The sequence below is a fragment of the Nicotiana attenuata genome, chromosome 5, assembly GCF_001879085.1.
Source record: "Nicotiana attenuata strain UT chromosome 5, NIATTr2, whole genome shotgun sequence".
Taxonomy (NCBI): domain Eukaryota; kingdom Viridiplantae; phylum Streptophyta; class Magnoliopsida; order Solanales; family Solanaceae; genus Nicotiana; species Nicotiana attenuata.
The window spans coordinates 17,924,927-17,944,517 of record NC_031993.1 but is presented as its reverse complement, the minus strand read 5'-3'; positions in this window follow the sequence as shown (position 1 = coordinate 17,944,517).

Below are 19,591 nucleotides of genomic sequence, written 5' to 3'. Positions count from 1 at the left end.
ATGATACCGAGCCGGTTAATTTGGGTAGTATTGAAGAAGTCAAAGAAACCAAGATAAGCATTCACACAGATGAAAAAACCCGGGATGCGTTGATCCAACTGTTGTTTGAATTCAAAGATGTGTTTGCTTGGTCATATGATGACATGCCAGGACTAAGTGTCGATTTGGTGGTTCACAAGTTGCCAACATACCCCGATTATCCCCCTGTCCAGCAAAAGCAAAGAAAGTTTAATACTGATATCAGCGACAAGATTAAAGAAGAGGTCACAAAACAGTTGAAAGCGGGGGTGATCCGAGTGGTCCGATACACCACATGGTTAGCCAATGTAGTTCCAGTGCCAAAGAAAGATGGGAAAACTCGAGTGTGTGTGGATTACAGAGATCTGAACAAAGCTAGTCCCAAAGACAACTTCCCTTTGCCGAACATCCACATCCTTGTTGATAACTGCGCCAAACATGAGATACAGTCTTTCGTGGATTGTTATGCAGGATATCACCAGGTGTTGATGGATGAAGAGGATGCGGAAAAGACAGCTTTCACCACACCTTGGGGCACTTATTGCTACAGGGTCATGCCTTTTGGTCTGAAGAATGCTGGGGCAACCTATATGAGGGCCATGACTGCCATTTTTCATGACATGATGCACCAAGAGATAGAGGTGTATGTGGACGATGTGATCATCAAATCCAGGACCCAAGACGACCATGTTCGGGACCTGAGAAAATTCTTTGAGCGGCTGCGCAAATATGATTTGAAGCTAAATCCGGCCAAATGTGCATTTGGGGTTGTGTCTAGCAAGATCTTGGGATTTATAGTCAGTCGAAGGGGCATCGAGTTAGACCCAACAAAGATAAAGTCCATTCGGGATCTGCCCCCTCCAAAAACCAAGAAAGAGGTTATGAGCCTGCTGGGAAGGTTGAACTACATTAGCCAATTCATAGCTCATAGACTTCCACATGTGAACCCATCTTCAAGCTGTTAAAGAAAGATGCAGGAGTCAAATGGACGGATGAGTGTCAAGAAGCTTTTGAAAAAATCAAAGAATACCTGTCGAACCCGCCAGTCTTGGTCCCACCTGAACCGGGGAGGCCTTTGTTTCTGTATTTGACAGTCTTGAAGAATTCTTTTGGTTGTGTCCTCGGACAACATGACGTGACCAGGAAAAGAGAGCAGGTGATCTACTATTTGAGTAAAAAGTTCACAAGCTATGAAGCTAAATATACCTTGTTGGAAAGGACTTGCTGTGCTCTGACTTGGGTTGCTCAGAAGCTGAGGCATTACTTGTTGGCCTACACCACTTATCTCATCACCAGGTTGGATCCTTTAAAATACATATTCCAGAAACCAATGCCCACAGGGAGGTTAGCAAAGTGGCAGATCCTGCTCACTAAGTTTGACATAGTCTATGTCACCTGCACGGCAATGAAAGCCCAAGCTTTAGCGGATCACCTAGCCGAAAACCCTATTGATGATGAATATCAACCTTTTAGTACTTACTTTCCGGATGAAGAGGTAAACTCAATTGAGATAACATCAGAAGACACCAAGATGGAGCTGTGAACGCAAAAGGTGTTGGAACCCACTGGTCAGCATTATCCAGCCACAGCCCGACTTCAGTTTTTCTGCACAAACAACACTGTCGAGTATGAAGCCTGCATTATGGGTATGAACATGGCAATCGACCAAAACGTCGAATAATTATTGATCATGGGAGATTCGGATCTGATTATCCGACAAGCTCAGGGAGAATGGGAAACTTGAGATGTCAAGCTTATTCCCTACAGGCAACATGTGGAAGATCTTAGCAGGCGGTTCAAGTCAGTTGAGTTCAGGTACATTCCTCGTTTTCACAATGAGCTAGCCGATGCGCTCGCTAATTTGGCCTTTATGCTGCCATACCCAGGCAATGCCCACATTGACCCGTTGGAAATCCAAATCCGGGAAAGGCACGGTTACTGCAATACGGTTGAGGCAAAACCAAATATTCAGCCATGTATCATGATATCAAAAGATTTCTTAAAACTAAAGAATACCCTGAGCAAGCCAGTGGAGACCAAAAGAGAACCATTAGACGGCTCGCAAGCGGTTTCTTCTTGAGCGGCGAGGTCTTATACAAAAGGACTCCAGATCTCAACTTTTTAAGATGTGTTGACGCCGAAGAGACCGGAAGAATCATGTATAAAGTGCACGCAGGAGTGTGCGGACCCCACATGAATGGGTATGTTTAGGCGAAGCAAATCCTCCGAGCAGGTTATTATTGGATGACTATGGAAAAAGACTGCTTCAGTTTCGTCCGGAGATGTTATCAATGTCAGGTGCACGGTGATTTGATTCATGCACCGCCTACAGAACTGCATCCCATGTCAGCACCTTGGCCATATGTTGCTTGGGGCATGGACGTCATTGGGCCGATCGAGTCAAAAGCTTCAAATGGACATAGATTCATATTGGTCGCTATCGACTACTTCACAAAGTGGGTAGAAGCAATTACTCTGAAATCCGTCACCAAGAAAGTTGTGGTAGACTTCGTGCACTCCAATCTTATCTGCTGTTTCGGTATTCCTGCAACTATCAATACAGATAACACTGCAAATTTGAATAGTCACTTGATGAGGGAGATATGTGAGCAGTTCAAGATAACGCATCGAAACTCTACCCCTTATCGGCCTAAAGCCAATGGTGCTGTCGAGGCAGCAAACAAAAACATCAAGAAGATTCTGAGAAAGATGATCCAAAGTTCCAGGCAATGGTATGAAAAGTTGCCGTTTGCATTGTTGGGATATCGCACTACTGTGCGCACATCAGTCGGAGCAACCCCGTATCTTTTGGTTTATGGTACTGAAGCCGTAATACCCGCAGAAGTTGAAATCCCTTCTCTTCGATCATTGTTAAAGCTGAAATTGAAGACAGTGAATGGGTCAAAACTCGTCTAGAATAGTTAACCCTGATTGATGAAGAGCGAATGGTCGCAGTCTGCCACGGGCAGTTGTATCAACAAAGAATGGCCCGTGCCTACAATAAGAAAGTGCGGCCTAGAAACTTTGAAGTGTGGCAACTCTTTTTAAGGCGTGTTCTTCCCCATCATCAGGAAGCAAAAGGAAAGTTTGATCCTAACTGGAAAGGGCCATACATTATCAGAAAATTGTTGCCAAAAGGGGCGTTATATCTGGGAGACATCGAAGGAAATGACCCCGAAACAGCTGTAAATACAGACACAGTCAAAAGGTACTATGTTTAATCCTTCTGCAGCAACAACATTATCCAATTGGGATGACGAAGGTTTCCCTTCTCGCTACCCCAAACAATCCAAACCTTTGCTAACCCTTTGAGCCGATTACCTTTCTTTCAGTACCCTCTTTGGAACTTGAAGATGTTTGTAAAAAAATAAAAAAGAAAAAAAGAAAAAGAAAAGAAAAACAACAAAACAACAAAAAACAAAATGTTTCCCTGAACTACGTTCGACTTGATTCCGAAAGGATACGTAGGCAGCCTCTCTTTGGGGTTCAGTCACACCAAAACAAAAATCCAATTTCCCCCAAAAAGTGAAACTGGGGCAGATGTTATAATGGTTCGGCGATGATCCCGCCTGAACGGTTCCAAAGTTGTAATTCGATCCAAATTCTTTTTACCCCAAACCTTGTTCAAGTCCTTCTGATCAAGGTGTAAGGTGTTCAAAATTGGAGAATGCGGTTGTTTGGATTCGATGCAATCAAGATTAGAGAAATAAAATGAGAGAGTCTTATTGATGAAAACCTACGGGCACCGTAAGTCGACGGTGAGCAGACAAATTGAAAATGAGAGAGTCTTGTTAGTGAAAACTCGTAAAGAGCACTATAAGGCAACGGTGAGAAGAGAAAAAAGAGAGGTCGATTGGAGAAACCCCACAAAAGGGCGCCATTGATCGAAAAGAAGAAACCCCTCACCATCATTGGCACTGAAAGAGTCCTGGCATGGTTTCTCGGATTTTAAAACACGGGTCGCAATGGGTTTATGAGAAGTTGGATAGTTGTGCAGATTGGGTATCTAGTCTAAGAAGCATGTCATGTCTATTGAAGTATGCATGCACTCCAGATAAGTCCTTCTTTCCTCCCCGAAAGGGACACTTCTCCTTGAATTCACTTTCTTGTCCTTTGTTTACTTTTCTTTGAATCCCTTTCGGCTTAACTCTGTTCCGAAAAGAAAAGGTGGCAAGATTGGTTTTACAGGGTCTGCTTAATAAAAGCCAAGTCCAAAGAAAAGTTCCCAGCCTCAGCGGGTGCATCAAGTCGATCTCGACTGGCCATGATGGCCAATGCTCTGAAGTCAAAATTATTGAAAATGAAAAGAAAATCAAAAGTCAAAAGCCCCTAGAGGTAGAATAAGGTAAAAGGGCCAACCCCACACAGGTGAACCGTCATGTGAAATTTTGGAAAAGTTGAGTTCCTCGGTTTTAGGAGAGAGATTAATCTTCAGAAAAGCCAGCAAGAAGCAGAGTTTCTCACCAAAAGAGTTGGGTTAAGATCAAGCGATCAAAAACAATCAAGGCCACAAAACCAACCACCGTTTCAAACTACAATTGTTTTTGTTTGAAAATTTGAAACAGGTGCAATCCAAAGCAATCGTGCAAGAAGCAGGTGCAACCAAAAGGAAAAAGAAGTGCGCAAGTGCTAGAAACAGCTTTGCAGCAACAATCCATAAAAAGGGAAGTCCTCTCTAAGTTTTCCCGCATTTACTCATTCCGTGAAATTAAAAAAAAGGAAATTGAAATGAAAAAAAAAAGATAAGAATAAAATTCAAAAAAAAAATCGTAGCTTAGGACCCCAATCTCTATTTTTACGCTTTGCCAACATAGGGCTCCAATCCCTAGTTGAGATTTTAGACATAGGGCCTCCATTCCCTTGTCGCCATTTGCCAACATAGGGCTCTATTCCCTAGTTGAGATTTTTAGACATAGGGCCTCCATTCCCTAGTCGCCTTTTGCCAACATAGGGCTCCAATCCCTAGTAGAGATTTTAGACATAGGGCTCCAATCCCTAGTTGAGATTTTAGACATAGGGCCTCCATTCCATAGTCGCCTTTTGCCAACATAGGGCTCCAATCCCTAGTTGAGATTTTAGACATAGGGCCTCCATTCCATAGTCGCCTTTTGCCAACATAGGGCTCCAATCCCTAGTTGAGATTTTTTGACATAGGGCCTCCATTCCCTAGTCGCCTTTTGCCTAGGGGTGTGCATTCGATTTATCGATTCGATTTTGACCCTTATCGATTATCGATTTGTACATATGCTTATCGTTATCGTTTCAATAAGGTTTTGATTTTTTCGATTTCGATTTATCGATTTTTGGGGCTTATCGATTTGGTTATCGATTACACCAATAAGAAAATTTGCGGGATTCCACGGAAAGTATATCGCTATAAACACGCCTAACTAATATGGACCAAAAGAAGCTAAAATAAGACGAACACTGTTTATAACATAAAAATTGTGTCAACAAGCACATGCAACGAAACTAAAGTAAGGGATCAAATGTATGCCACCAACACTCCAACGGTATAAAAAAAATACATCATCACGGCTAATTCTATTTTCCATTAATTTGAACTTCATTCCCTTGAGCTTTAAATATGATCATTCCTTAAATGTGGTAGATGAAATAATAGGGTTAAGGACTTAGGGTAAAGGAAAGGGTATTATAGAATAAGGGTAAAAAAACAAAAATTAAAAAAAAAATTTAGTATTTCTTATCGGTTTATCGTTAAACCGATAATCGAAAAGGACAAAATAAAAATCGATAACTCGATAAGGAAAATTTCGAAATCGAAATCGAAATCGATAAATCGATAAACCGATAACAAATAATCGATTCGATTTATCGATAAACCGATTCGAATGCACACCCCTACTTTTGCCAACATAGGGCTCCAATCCCTAGTTGAGATTTTTAGACATAGGGCCTCCATTCCCTAGTCGCCTTTTGCCAACATAGGGCTCCAATCCCTAGTTGAGATTTTAGACATAGGGCCTCCATTCCCTAGTCGCCTTTTGCCAACATAGGGCTCCAATCCCTAGTTGAGATTTTAGACATAGGGCCTCCATTCCCTAGTCGCCTTTTGCCAACATAGGGCTCCAATCCCTAGTTGAGATTTTAGACATAGGGCCTCCATTCCCTAGTCGCTTTTTGCCAACATAGGGCTCCAATCCCTAGTTGAGATATTAGAAATAGGGCCTCCATTCCCTAGTAGACTTTTCCTCCTAAAGACACACAATCCTTATTTTATCGCTTTCAAAAAAAAATATAGTTTAGATCTTAGTTACAAATAACTCACCAAATTTTCATAGTGAAAACTGGGGCAGAAAAATTTTGTTCGTTTGTTTGTTTTGGTGTCTGAGCAGGTTTGACCTCAAGGCACAGGGTTCGAGATGACCAAAAGAATGAGTCTCAATCCAAAATAAAGAGAAGAAGAAAAAAGAACAAAAAGAAGTGAACTCAGAGTGCTGAAGCGGAGAAAGACGCGGACTGCCCAGGATATGATTGAAATCACAGGCTTCGCATGTCCCGCCTTGATCCAAAGATGAAGAGTGAACCAGTGGTCACAGCTGATGAGCATCAAGGTTCAGATCGGAGTCTGCAGCAAGAACCAGCCAAGACTCAAGATCAAGCTTCAAGAGATTTATAGATAGGAATCTTGTAACTCGTAGCTGATAGGCTTAGCTAGTTTAGTTTTTTTATTTATTTATTTTCATTTTTGGTGTAATAAGGAGTTCCGAAAGCAGTAGCAGTAGCAGCAACAGTGAAATCACAGCTTCCCGGTAGTCCTAGCTACCGAAACTTCCAAAACTACACTGACCTGATTCCTTTATAGCCAATGATATGTAGGCAACCTCTGAAGCAAGGTTCGGTCAGGCTCTTTTCAAAAAATGCTTCTCATGGAGTTTCAAATGGGCAAAATCCCTCATAATTGCTCAGTTTATCTTTGCCCGAAAACCCTTCGTTCCTCCGAGCAAAGAGGGGCAGCTCTGAGCATGTGATTTTTGCCCCACATGAATTACTCCTACAGAATTCCAAAGAATTAGATTTTTTTCGTTTAATTGTTTGTTATTTTAAGAATTATTGTAGCATTTTTCTAATTATTTGCATTTTTGTGTGCATGTTTAATTTTATTTAATTCATGAAAAATATAAAAATACATGGCATTTGCATTTAGGATTTAATTTTATATTTTTTAGATTAATTAGTAATTTAGTTGTTTAATAAAATATGAAAAATCACAAAAATAGTTCATGTTGCATGTTAACNAATCTGATGTTAGGGCTGTTTTTTAATTAAATCTCCCCCAGCCCAATCAAACTCCCCCATTACCCGTTAAAAAATAGGCCCAAACCCGTGTCCCTTAACCCGGTCCGCCCCACAAATAACTAAACGACCCCGTTTCCTATCCTCAATCGGAGCCGTTGATCTCGCCTAATCAAACGGACGAGAACTGGTCCATGTGACAGTATAAAACTGTCCTAAAGCCTTACCCCCCCCCCCCGTCCCGTTTCATCTCCCTCACTTCTCATCTTCCTCTTCAGAGATCACCTCTAACCCTAGCGCCGCCTTGAATTCTCCACTCGCCGTCCGGCAGCGCCACCTCCAACCAGCCCCAAATTAACACCCCAAAACCCCCATGGCCTCCTCTTTCCCAATCCTCAACCAATTTCCCGCGAATTTTTCCAGAACCCTTCGAATCTTGAATCAAGTTCGAAACCCTAAAATCCCAAATCGCCTCACCTTTGAATCTGTGCATGCAAGGCTTAATCCCCCGAGTTTCCTGAGTTTCTCAAAGTCGATTTAACACAAAGCAATGATATTCGCTTGTTCTTGACCAAGAACAAGCGATTAGCATTGTTTTTGGTCAAATCAAGATATCCAGTGTTATTTCGAGGTTAATCGGTAAGTTTTCTTCATTTTTCTATCTGTCTTGTGTTATTTCATTTCCTTTCCTCTTCTTTTATTCTCATTTTCTTGAAGTAGACTGAAAATTGACCAAGGTTCTGAACCTAGGTTTTCCTTTCCAGATTGATTCATGTCTGTATTTGTTCCGTCTACTTTCCAGTTCTCTTTTCAATTTTTTTAAAAAAGCTTTCATTGATTCCGTTTGGTTTATTCATCTCCATTTAAGTTTCTGACTTTTTGTCCTTCATAGTCTAGTCGTAAATTAGCTTAATTAGATTTTGTTTGATTCCGTCATCTAGCTTAATTTTAGTTTTATTTGTATTAGTTAAAAGTCGGTCAAGCCTTTAGTGTTAAAAACATTCAAATGTTTCATTTGCTGTTTCTCATTAATTCATTAAAATTGGTTTCTTACTTTGATTTGGGCCTTGGGGATAATTCTGACCCACATTCAAGGGGTAGCCCATTCATTGTATTTTAGGTCTTGGGTCAATTTGACCCGTTTGGTTCATGAAGTAACTAACAGGGGGTTTAAGGGATATATTAGAGAATTTAGGCTAGGTAATCTTGTATAACTGACTGGGGAAGCTTCCTGGAAGGTGGGTTTGGGGCTGATTTTTAAAAATTGATTTTAAATTAAGGGTACGTAGCAAAAACGAAAATCCCAAAAGGATTAAAGGGAAATAACTTGACCCATTTCTGTTGCCCTAAAACTTCCCTATAAAGGCATTGTTTCTTCACTCTCAAGTCAGGATTTCAGAGATGGAAAAAGAACTGAAACTTTAAAAACAGCTGAGTTTTCTTTCAAGTTAAAAAGTCCTGAAATTTGCTCGAATTTTGGCCTGGTTTTTGAGTTCTAATTCCCTTTGATAAGTCAGAGTATCAAAAGTTCAATAGACTAGGTGTATCCGGGGTCTGAATGTTTGGAATTGGGTCGAGAATTTGAGGCTTGATTTGCTGATTTTGGCATTGTTCCATTGCCGCTTTACTGCTGCTGTTTTCCTCTTAGAATTCAAGCTCATTTTACTTGTTCTACTTTCTGTAACCAGGTACACCTTTGGACCTTTTGTCAATATATGAAGTCTGAACTTGAAGCCTTGTTGAAAATGTAGCTCTTAATTTGGTTGAATACATATGCATTAGTTTATGCTTCATTGCATCCTTCCTTGTATTCATTTATGTCATGAATGTTAAAATATGTATTGAGTTTGTATTTAGATCTTAGGTTCTGTCAGTTTAATTTCATTTGGGTCTGATTATTTGTTGTCATGTGTTTGGAGTAGACTGTCATAAGACAGTCCTAGTAGAGATGGAAAACCCCCTGTATTAGAATTTTGATCATACTAGTTCAAGTTGTCAAGTGATTCTGAGATTACAGCTAAATAATCTATGGTTTTCATCTCATTTAGATGTTGGTTTGGTCATCTGAACAGATTTAATACATATTGTTGCAATTTTAATATCTGATTCGAATAGCTATAAGGTTCTAAGGTAGATTCACTGAATGTGTTCGTATCCATGAAGATTATGCAGTAATTCTGACTTTCAAATGCAAAAGGTTGGTGTGTTCTTGATCATGAAATGTCCTGTGTTGTAATGTAGATTTAGTTTATTTGAAACATCTCTTATTTTGTTCTTGATGAAATCAGCGAATATCTATTTCCTTCTCAAGAATTGGAGTTGGACAGCCTTAAGTCTATATTAACAATTGAAACTGTTCTGAAATTATTTGGCCTTTAATGGAAATTTGAATTCATGATGTTAAATGATGAAACCATCTTTGTATGAGCTGTTGTCATATTAGGAGGTGTATTTTCGTTATGGAATGTATGTTGGCATCAAAAGTATGCTTCGTATCTGTCAAGGATCGTTAATATTTGCCTTTGTTCTCAAGTTTTAAGGCTATTGGGCTATTGGCGTTGGCCCAGTTGTGCTGAATTTCCCCTTCTCGGCAGGCATATTCTCGATCTGGGCTTCATGCTAAGCCCAGTTGCGTTCTCATGCTTGTTCATGCAATTGGCAATTGGCCATTAGGCCTACTGCCAGTCTGGGCTCCTTCAACAATCAAACGTGGGTTATGTTTATTACTAGTTCATTAGCTATTAAAGTTTAGCTTAAACATGGCTTAAAATAAATTAGAAATTCCCTTAGTCTTTCAACCAATTAACTAGGTCCTTTAGTTAGTTGAGGTGTGTCATAATAAATAACACCAATAGTCTATGGCCCTCATAATTTTAAATAAGAAGTCATTTGAACAATTAGATTCGAGGTGTGTCATTAGTTGAATTTTCCATGGCCCTCGCAAACTTGAAAGTGCGTAGTTGCTTTAGGCGCGCTATTTAAATTAATTTCCTTAAACTCAGGTGTGCATTTCATGTGACCCAACTCCAATTCTCAACAACGTTAAATAAAATGTGTCGTGGATCGCGGGTGCATTTCATGTGACGTGGTTCAAGGTGTGTTTTAAATAACGTTGAATCTTCCTAAAAATAATTACAAAGCGGTTTAATAAGTTAAAATGTACTATAGGCTAAAACATGTATTAAAATCAGATAATAGGCCAATTATAATAGTTTACGCGGCCGTGCTAGAACCACGAAATCCGGGAATGCCTAACACCTTCCCCGGGTTAACAGAATTCCTTATTCAGAATTTCTGGTTCGCAGACTTCAAAAGGAAAGTCGAATTTCCTCGGTTTGGGATTTAAAAATAAAACCGGTGACTTGGGACACCAAATATTCCAAGTGGCGACTCTGATAAATAAAATAATCCCATTTCGAATAATGTCACTTTAATTGGAAAAACTCCCTATACATACCTTCGGGTGTGTAAAAAAAGGAGATGTGAGATTGTTTCCATATTTGTATTAAAACTTTACTTATTACCTCTCCTTCACTCGTTTTCAAAAAGCTATAAATACCTTTCACTCCTCTTCTTTCAAACACGAACGAACCACTTGAGTTCAGAACACACATTTCACTCAAAACTCTCTCTCTTTTCTCTGTTACTACTTGTGTTGCTGCCTTGTCTAGCCGGCTGAAAGCCAAGGCTAGGCTGTGGAAATTTGCTTACTTTTCTTTCTGCATTTGCTTCTTTACTGGTATGTTCTAATTAATCTTCAAGCATAAAAAACAACATGTTTTCTTTACTATTGCCTTCACTCTTGCCTGTTTCCTGCTTGTGTTTAATCAAGTTTTATTCCTAAAGCATGTTGTAAATCAATGTGTTCCTTTATGTATAAATACTCTGTCAGTCATTTGATTATGTGATTATGCCTTATGAATCCCAAACCCCCATATCCCATATGTGTTTGTATTCTCTGTTTGGTTTGAGGGCATGTTAGCATTAGACATTGCTGTGCATGACCCAAACCTGACCCTCCCTGGGGTCATATGCTTCATATACCCTCTATGTGTTGTGTTCTCTGGCTAGTTTATGGGCATACCAACACCATCTATTGTTGTGCATGCCCAAACATGATCCCTTCCTAAGGTCATATGCTCCCTGCAATGAATTCCCAAACCCCTGACCCCGTTGTATAAAAATGTTGATTCTGTGTAGTGTTAGCTTTACTACTACTATTTTCCAATCACCCTTACCCCTCTCTATTCTCCACTCAGTTTTAAATCTCTGTTTCTGCACTTCAATTATACTCTTAGACTTAGGTTCTGCCCCTCTTATGTGAACCTTGCCTTGGGACCCATGAGCTCCCTCTGAACTTGGACACATAAGGGTTGGCCCTTCCACATTGCACTCATTTCTATCTGGTTATGCAAACTTGGGTGTAAGCACTGCCCGGGGTCCCTTGAGACCCTTAGGAAACTTTGATACACTCAAGTCTAAGAAAGGCTTTGAAACAAATGGCATTTGAGGTGGTTTATTCCATAACTCAGAGAGGAAGTCAAAAATCAGGCTTCCTCTGGTTGTAACCCCTTCTTTTACACTTTTCTGATATAATTCATTATTTGGTCTGTAATAAGTTGTAATAAACATTGGGGTTGGTTAGTGGAAAGGGTTGGGTAATTATGCATGCTTAGCTATTAGAAGGGTAAAGAACATGCCTATAGGACCTGTTTTCTGTATGATTAATTCAGCATTTAGATAATATGCCTATAGGACCTTTTTTTAGTCTGCATGTTTAACTATGCATTTAAATAACATGCCTATAGGATTTGTCTTAAATTCTGCATGTTTATTGCCACACTTAGACACCATGTTCTTAGGATCCAATTGGTTATAATCCGGCACCATGTCCAATAGATTAAAATCAGTACTTTTTCATAGAAATCATGCCTATAGGAATTTCAAGCAAATCCTGCCTGCTTCGTTTCATGTTCAACTAGATATCATGTCTATAGGAATTAAAATTAGCAATAATAGATATCAATGTCTATAGAATCTGAAACCAGTCTAGTCTAAAATCAGTTCAACTCATACTGTTCTGAACTAATTTTTAAAACAACTCTCCCTCTTCTTATTAATACGGTTTAGAAAGCATGTCTATAGGATCTCAAATCGTTTATTTTAGAATTGTTACTGCTTTGCCACATTTTGAATCACTAATAGATATCATGTTTATAGGATCTCACCCGAACACTTAGGCGAGCCTTAGGTGACAACAAATAAAACTGAACCCGCCTTTGTTAATTAGTAACTGATACAACCAGCAGGCAGGCCTGATTCGGACTTCTTATCTGAGTTATGTAATAAACTGGTCTGCCTCAACAATTAAAACTCCCCTTGCCTTAGTACTTTAGATTCAGACCCTGACTGTGTTTAAGTCATGCTATTTTTGTGCTTTGCTTGAGGAGGTATACATGAGCCTTTTAGTTATTTACATGTTTCCCCTTTATGTGCAGTCGTATGTGTTTTTGTATGTCGCCTTAGCTTTTTCACCTTTTGAAACCTAAAAGTCAGCCTAATATCCCTCCCCTTTAGGAATAGTAGTCCTAAGTTCCTCCGAGACTGATAGGAATGGGACGGGTAATAGCATGCAATAGTGGTCGAGATCAATCCGCCCTTTAATACCTCGACGGGGTGGGAACGATAGATATGGATATGATGACCGGTGCGCTAATACCACGCGTAGCCCCTCTTTTGGGGAGTGATTACCGGGTATTGCATTGATGTGATCCATATTATAAATAAACCTAGGACCCCTTTTCTTTTCATTTGCCACTTCTTTCAAAATCCGCCTTTTAATAATTGCTCTTTCGAACTTTTATGTGTTTAAACTTAAATCCCCTACTATTTGAGCCTATACTTGTCTATTTGCTAAATTGCACAAATTCACAAAAAAATTGTCTGGCCGGGAACCACACTAGTGGATCCTGAGGGGTGCCTAACACCTTCCCGTTAGGATAATTTCAAGCCCTTACCCTATCTCTGGTTATCAAACAAACTTAGAAGTGAACCTTATAGGTGTCCTAATGCACCTTAAATCATTAGGTGGCAACTCTTCAAATGCAAAACCCAGTTCCCAAAAGGAATGAGTTGTACTATGCCCAAAACGTCATAAACCTGATTTTCCGATGCAAAGAGGGAAAAAGGGGGCGCGACACCTAGATCTCTCTTCTTCTTCTTCACATCTCATAACCAAGGAGACCAAAAAACAAAACCTAAAAAAAACCTAGAGCAACCTAATACATGCATAGGAGGCCTTCAGATGTTCTTCAACAGAAGAGAAGAAGCGGCTGCCGCACAAAGACCCCTCATCTCCTCCACAACCTAGAGCCATCAGCGAACCTCCACCCCTAGACGACTACACACACATGAACAGAGAGAGAGAGAGAGAGAGAGAGAGAGAGAGAGAGATTAAGAGCAGCAGCGACATGCCGACGTCCCCCTTTCTTCTGATCTTCTTCCATCGTTAATCCTATATAACCCTATTTTAGGTCCATCTGAAGCATTTAGATGGCCATATTGAAGAGCAAATGAGTTAGTTGATGTTATTGCAAAATTCCTTCAGTATTGGAATATAAGAACTAGGGAGCAAGTTGATAAGCATGTTTTTATGTGCACAAGGTAGTGTGATGGGGTTATACTTGCTATATGATCTCTAGTTTTCACTAGTCAATCGTCGCCTTTCTTGAGCAGTTAAGTCAAGATCAGTAAACACTGTCAATTGAAAGAAATAAATCAAACAATTAAACATCCATTAAATAATATCAATATGGGTTTCAGCTGTCTAACAGATGTCCTTAAAGTAATGATGCTCTCTAGGTGTAGAAGTCAGAAAGAACATTCTATACAAGGTTAATGTCCTGTATTCTCATGTATATTGCATTGCATTATTCTGTCTCTACTTCTTCTGAGTCGTTAGGAGCATGCTTTAGGCGCTCTTTAATCTATCATCGTGGTTGTGTACACGTTCGCGTGACATAATTATGATCTTTTCCAAAATAAATTAAGGTATGCGTTCGCGCAACTTTGGCCAAGCTTTTCTTAAATAACTAAGTGTTAGGAATTGTGGACACGTACGCGTGACATGATTCTTGACGCACCAAATGAAATGAGTACACGTACGCGTGACTCGTTTTGAAATAACTCTGTAATTACGAATAATCAAGCAATTAAAAGCGGTAAAAGGTAAAAACGTACGTAGGTTCTAAAATGAGTAATTAAACAATTTAATTGAGCCAGGTATGATTAAAGAGACCGTGCTAAAACCACGGAACCCGGGAATGCCTAACACCTTCTCCCGGGTTAACAGAATTCCTTACCCGGATTTTTATGTTTCGCGGACTGTAAAATAGAGTCAAACTTCCTCAAATCGGGATTTTAAACTGGTGACTTGGGGCACCATAAATTATCCCAAGTGGCAACTCTGAATTTGAATAAATAATCCCGTTTCGATTATTGTCACCTTAATTTGAAAAACTCCCTTATGCCCGTTCGGGTAAAAAAGGAGGTGTGACAGCTCTTGTGACTCTGCTGAGATCGAACCCAGAATCTCTGGTTCAGGGTTCAAGAATTCGAGCTTGTTAATGTGATTTTACGCTTATTTATTGTTGATATTACTGTATTTTGTGGACCTAATGTGCTAATTGCCATTTATTTACCGCTTTGATATTATTTGAACTGTATTAAACTGTCTTCTTGCGCCTCTCTTTTGAGTCTCCTAAAATATAGTGCACACATACGGGTGGCCCACTTTTTTGTTAGAAGTCATACCAAATAGAATGAGGCTTGGGTCAGCAACAAGGCCGGGTAGACTTTCGCGCTCACGGTACGTTACCCCCACCTCGGCTCGAGCTATCCGCTCGGGTAAGTCAGGTCTAGAACACAACCCTAGGTTTAAACCTAGAATAACATAGCCTCATGCCGGATCCTTAGTAGGAACGTTTGTTTGCATCACGTGCATTTGACTTTGGGGACTCAACACAGGGGTTGGGTCCGTCTAGGATAGGTGTACCCAAAAATAAAAGACCATCTTGATGCATCTTATGTGCTATATGTTACATTTTTCAAGGGTAAAAGGGGTCATTTGGCGGACCAATGATGGTTGAGGGTAAATGAGAAAGAAAAGAGGGTGAAGTGTAAAAATGAAGGANTGGGGGACAGTAGTAGCACCTCCAGACCTAGGGAATAACTCTGGGAATCCGGGAATAATGCTTGGAGGTTCTTTTCCGTTGTTCCAAGCATCCCACATTTCCATCAATCGCAGGCGCAAGATCCGATTTTCTTCAGCTGTAAAAGATTCAGAGGCCGGGACCCCCGAGATGGGGCTGTCTTCAGGTATGGGGATTGCAGGCAGAGTCATTTCAGACGACATCTCTGTATTTCCTTTGGATCTGGTGAAATAGCGATGTGAGGCCAGCTTACCACAAACCAACCACTGTTTCTAAAAAGCTCAGTTGGAAATGGACAGCAACCACGGTTAGTTTTTAAACAAATAACATATAGGTAACCGCAGATTGGAGTGTGATGCACCTATACAGTTAAATGAATATCTACATGTTTGCTTCGGTTGCATGCGTCATCCCGGCTTTTCTCTTGTTTCTTTTCATTCTCTTTTTGTTTTTCTCTCTTTTTCTTTTCCCTCTGTTTTCATTTTCTACTTTTCCCTTTTCTTTGCCATGGTTTTCCTCTCGATGCCTTATTTTCTCTTTTTGCGTTTCTTTCTCTCTTGTTTTTCTTTTATTTCCTTCCTTCGTACTTTCCTTCTCTTTTTTTCTCTCTTTTTTCTTAGGTTTACAGTCAAATCTTATGGAGATTGCCTACGTATCATGACCCCGCATGAATCAGACCAAGCGTAGTTCTTGCAAATAAATGCAAACATAAATGCAAGAAATAAAGAAACAATTTTTGGGAATTTTCAAATTTTCATTAATAACAACTGCGATTACAAAGCTACTAGACTATTTGTTTTTCTTTTCTCGAAAAGGAAAGTACAAAACAGACTCAAAAGCAAAAATACAGACTCGATTATCTAAGAATACATCAAAGCTTCAAATCCTGGGGCCCGCGGGGCATCACTCGGCATCGCCGCGGGCCTGCGTGCACGACCCTTTTGCAACTGATCCAGATCATTCATGACCTGACGAACAAATATCATCACGGAGGCAAAGAACGTGGTACGACCCATCCGCTCACCAGCCTGGCACTTCATGATAATATAGTTGGCAATGTTTCTGATTATTTCCCTGATTTGGCCCTTTTCTTGGAGTAGCCGACTTATTGTTGGGTTACGAGTCCTCTAGTACCTGAGAATCCTGGAGGTGAAGGTCTTGTAACAATTTTATTTCCTTTTCCATCTCAGCGATTAACCCATAACACTGTTCTCTCTCGGCCCGAAATTCTTTGTCCTGCCGAGCTGCCTTTTCTTCAAGAGTATTCATTTTTCTTTTCATGTTAGCAATGGTTCCCTCATAGTTCCTCTTCATTTGTTGTACAAACTGGGCTCTTTCCTCAGTCTTCTTTGCCCATTGTGCCCGAAGTCTTGCCATGTTCCCCTCGGATTTTTCCAATTCTTCCTGACAGTCCAGGACTTGTTTCTTCAACCCTTTTATCAATCTCTCGTCGGATAGACTTCTTTCCCGATTCCTGGCATCTATTTTCATTTGCTGAATTTGGGCTTTGAGAGCTTCATTCTCCTGGGCCAATTTCTTTTTATCACCTTCATCAGCTGCGGCTTGCAAGGTGTTTTCAAACCGGAGCTCCTGAACCTGTTTTTCCAATGCTCCTATTCGGGCCCTGTACTCCTTTTCCTTGGCTAACCAATCCCATTGCACCTGGGCCTCGTTAGTGAATTGTTGTACATGTGGCCTTTTGGCGGGTCTCTCAGGGATTTGGAATCTCTTACCAAACCAGACCAAGTATTTGGGATCTACCTCACCTCTGGCTCGGTCCTGTACTATAGTCTTGGGTTCAAGGTACCTGCACTCATTCCAAATCTTTCGAATTCTGCCTTCAGGGAATGCAGCTTTCGGGCCTAACTCGATGACTTGCTCGCTCAGGTCTTCATCGTTGTGCACTGTCTGGAATCTTCCAAATTGCCGCAAAACTCGGTAAGGAGCATAAGGCTGTATGCTTCGAATACCCATCAAAAGAATATAAGAGACCTCTGCTGATGTGTATACAGCTTCAGTGGTAGGAAGCCACCCATAAGCCCATTCAACTTTATCTGCGATCAAGGATCTTAAGCATGACGACCAGGCGTCAGTACCCTCAGGGAATTCAATACCTGTCACCCGGGTCTCGAATTCTGCAATACAACTTACTCCAGTTAAACCGTAGTTCATATAGCCCGTGCGGTGACAGAGGTGTTCCTGTATCCACAATTGTAAGAGCAAATTGCAACCTTGAAAGAATTTCCCCCCTTCCCGACATTTGGTCAAAGCTCGGTACATTTCTGCTACAATCAGGGGAACCACCGTGCTAGTAGGTTTTTTCATGGCAACATCTAGCATCCCTACCAGGCCAAGGTCTATGTGACCGTCCTTTCTTGGACAAATTACCACTCCCAAAAAGGCTACCATGAAGGCTAATCCCCGTCGGGCTTCCCATTTGTCTTTATTTCCAGCATGTGTCAATCCTGTGTTGGGTTCCTCGAAACCTTTGGGGTTACCATACCAGTGATATAAGAAATGCAATGTACAACACCCTTCCGCCAGATACGGGTCTTGAATATCCCGGCTGATGTTCAGCAAACCGGTCGTGGGGCCAATGGGTATCTACCTCGGAGGTTCCCGTTGAGACCGGCGTATCTGGCAATCTCTTCTAATGTAGGTGTGAGTTCAAAATCTGAAAACCGGAATACATTACGGGTCGGATCCCAAAATGGTATTAGTGCCTCAATGATCCTTTCTTGGTTTGATGTTCAGTAAATCTATGAGACCGCCCAAACTTTTGACCACGGTATCTCTGCTTCCTTTTCCCAAATCATGCCACCACATATGGAGTTTCGAAGGGATCTCGCTCAGGACTGAGAAGGTTTCGATGTTACTTGAATTCATCCTGCACATTTATTAGGGGACTTTAATGATTTATTTTGAAAAATGGCTATTTGTGCCAAAATTCTTTATTTAGAAAAACAAGAACTTGGATTTGCAAATACGGCCTTTCAGCACTTCTGGGAGGAAGATTTTAAGGTTGTACCCGCAAACCATGTGAAAATGACTCAGGGTGGCTGTTCTTGCAAAAACGGCCTTCCGGCGCCCTTTTAGGAACATTCGGCTTATTTTAGACAAGAATGGCCTCACCCGACTTATTTATGACAAAGAATTAAAATTTGACATTTTTTGGCTATTTTTGCAAAAAGGGAGGTTGGACCCGATGAGGGTTGCCTACGTATCTCACATTTCGGTAAGAATCAAACCGGCGTAGTTCGGGCAAATAAACCTAACTATTTATGAAAATAGGACTCTTTTGTTTTTGTTGGCAAATACACTATTTCTGAAAGCAAAATTCATTTTTTATATTTTCTTTTTCAGTGGCTAATAAACAAACTAATTTGAAAATAAAACTCTTTTTTTTGTTTTTCTTTTCCATTGGCAAACAAAACAAACTAAAAAAAAACTACTTTTCTTCTTTTTCTTTCATTTTCAAAAATCCGGCAGCATTTCGGCACTACTTGGATATTGGTTTTTCACAACAAATGGTCACCCTCACTTAGTCCTGACACTGCTTATTTTCATAATTCACTCATTTAGACAAGCCGGTCAACATGCGAAGCCGAGCAAATAAATGCGCAAGTAGCACGTAAGATGCATCAGGATGGTCAACTTATTTTAGGTCACCTGTCCTAGACAGACCCAACCCCTGTGTTGAGTCCCCTAAGTCAAATGCACATGATGCAAACAAGCGTCCTACTAGGGATCCGGCATGGGGTTTTGTTCTTCTAGGTTTAACATAGGCCATTTCTACAAAACGGGTAATTTCCGCAAAGTAATTTTTCCATGTCTTAGAGGTCACTTTTGTTTAGTTTGCACTTCTAGCCACCTTTTGGCCACATAAGCCATTTTGCAAAAATAGCCTCGATCTGCATGTGTCCAGTAGGAAGTTTTATTGTCTCATATAGTGTTCTAAGTCTTTAACTCCATTTGGTCTTATTTTTATCATACAGGTGTGGATCTGCTTACCAGAGCTTGAGCATGACAGACGCCCAAGGACCCTCTAGTCAGGACCGTTGCATCCGAGGAAATGCTTAAGGAGATTTTTTTATGTTTTGAGTCTT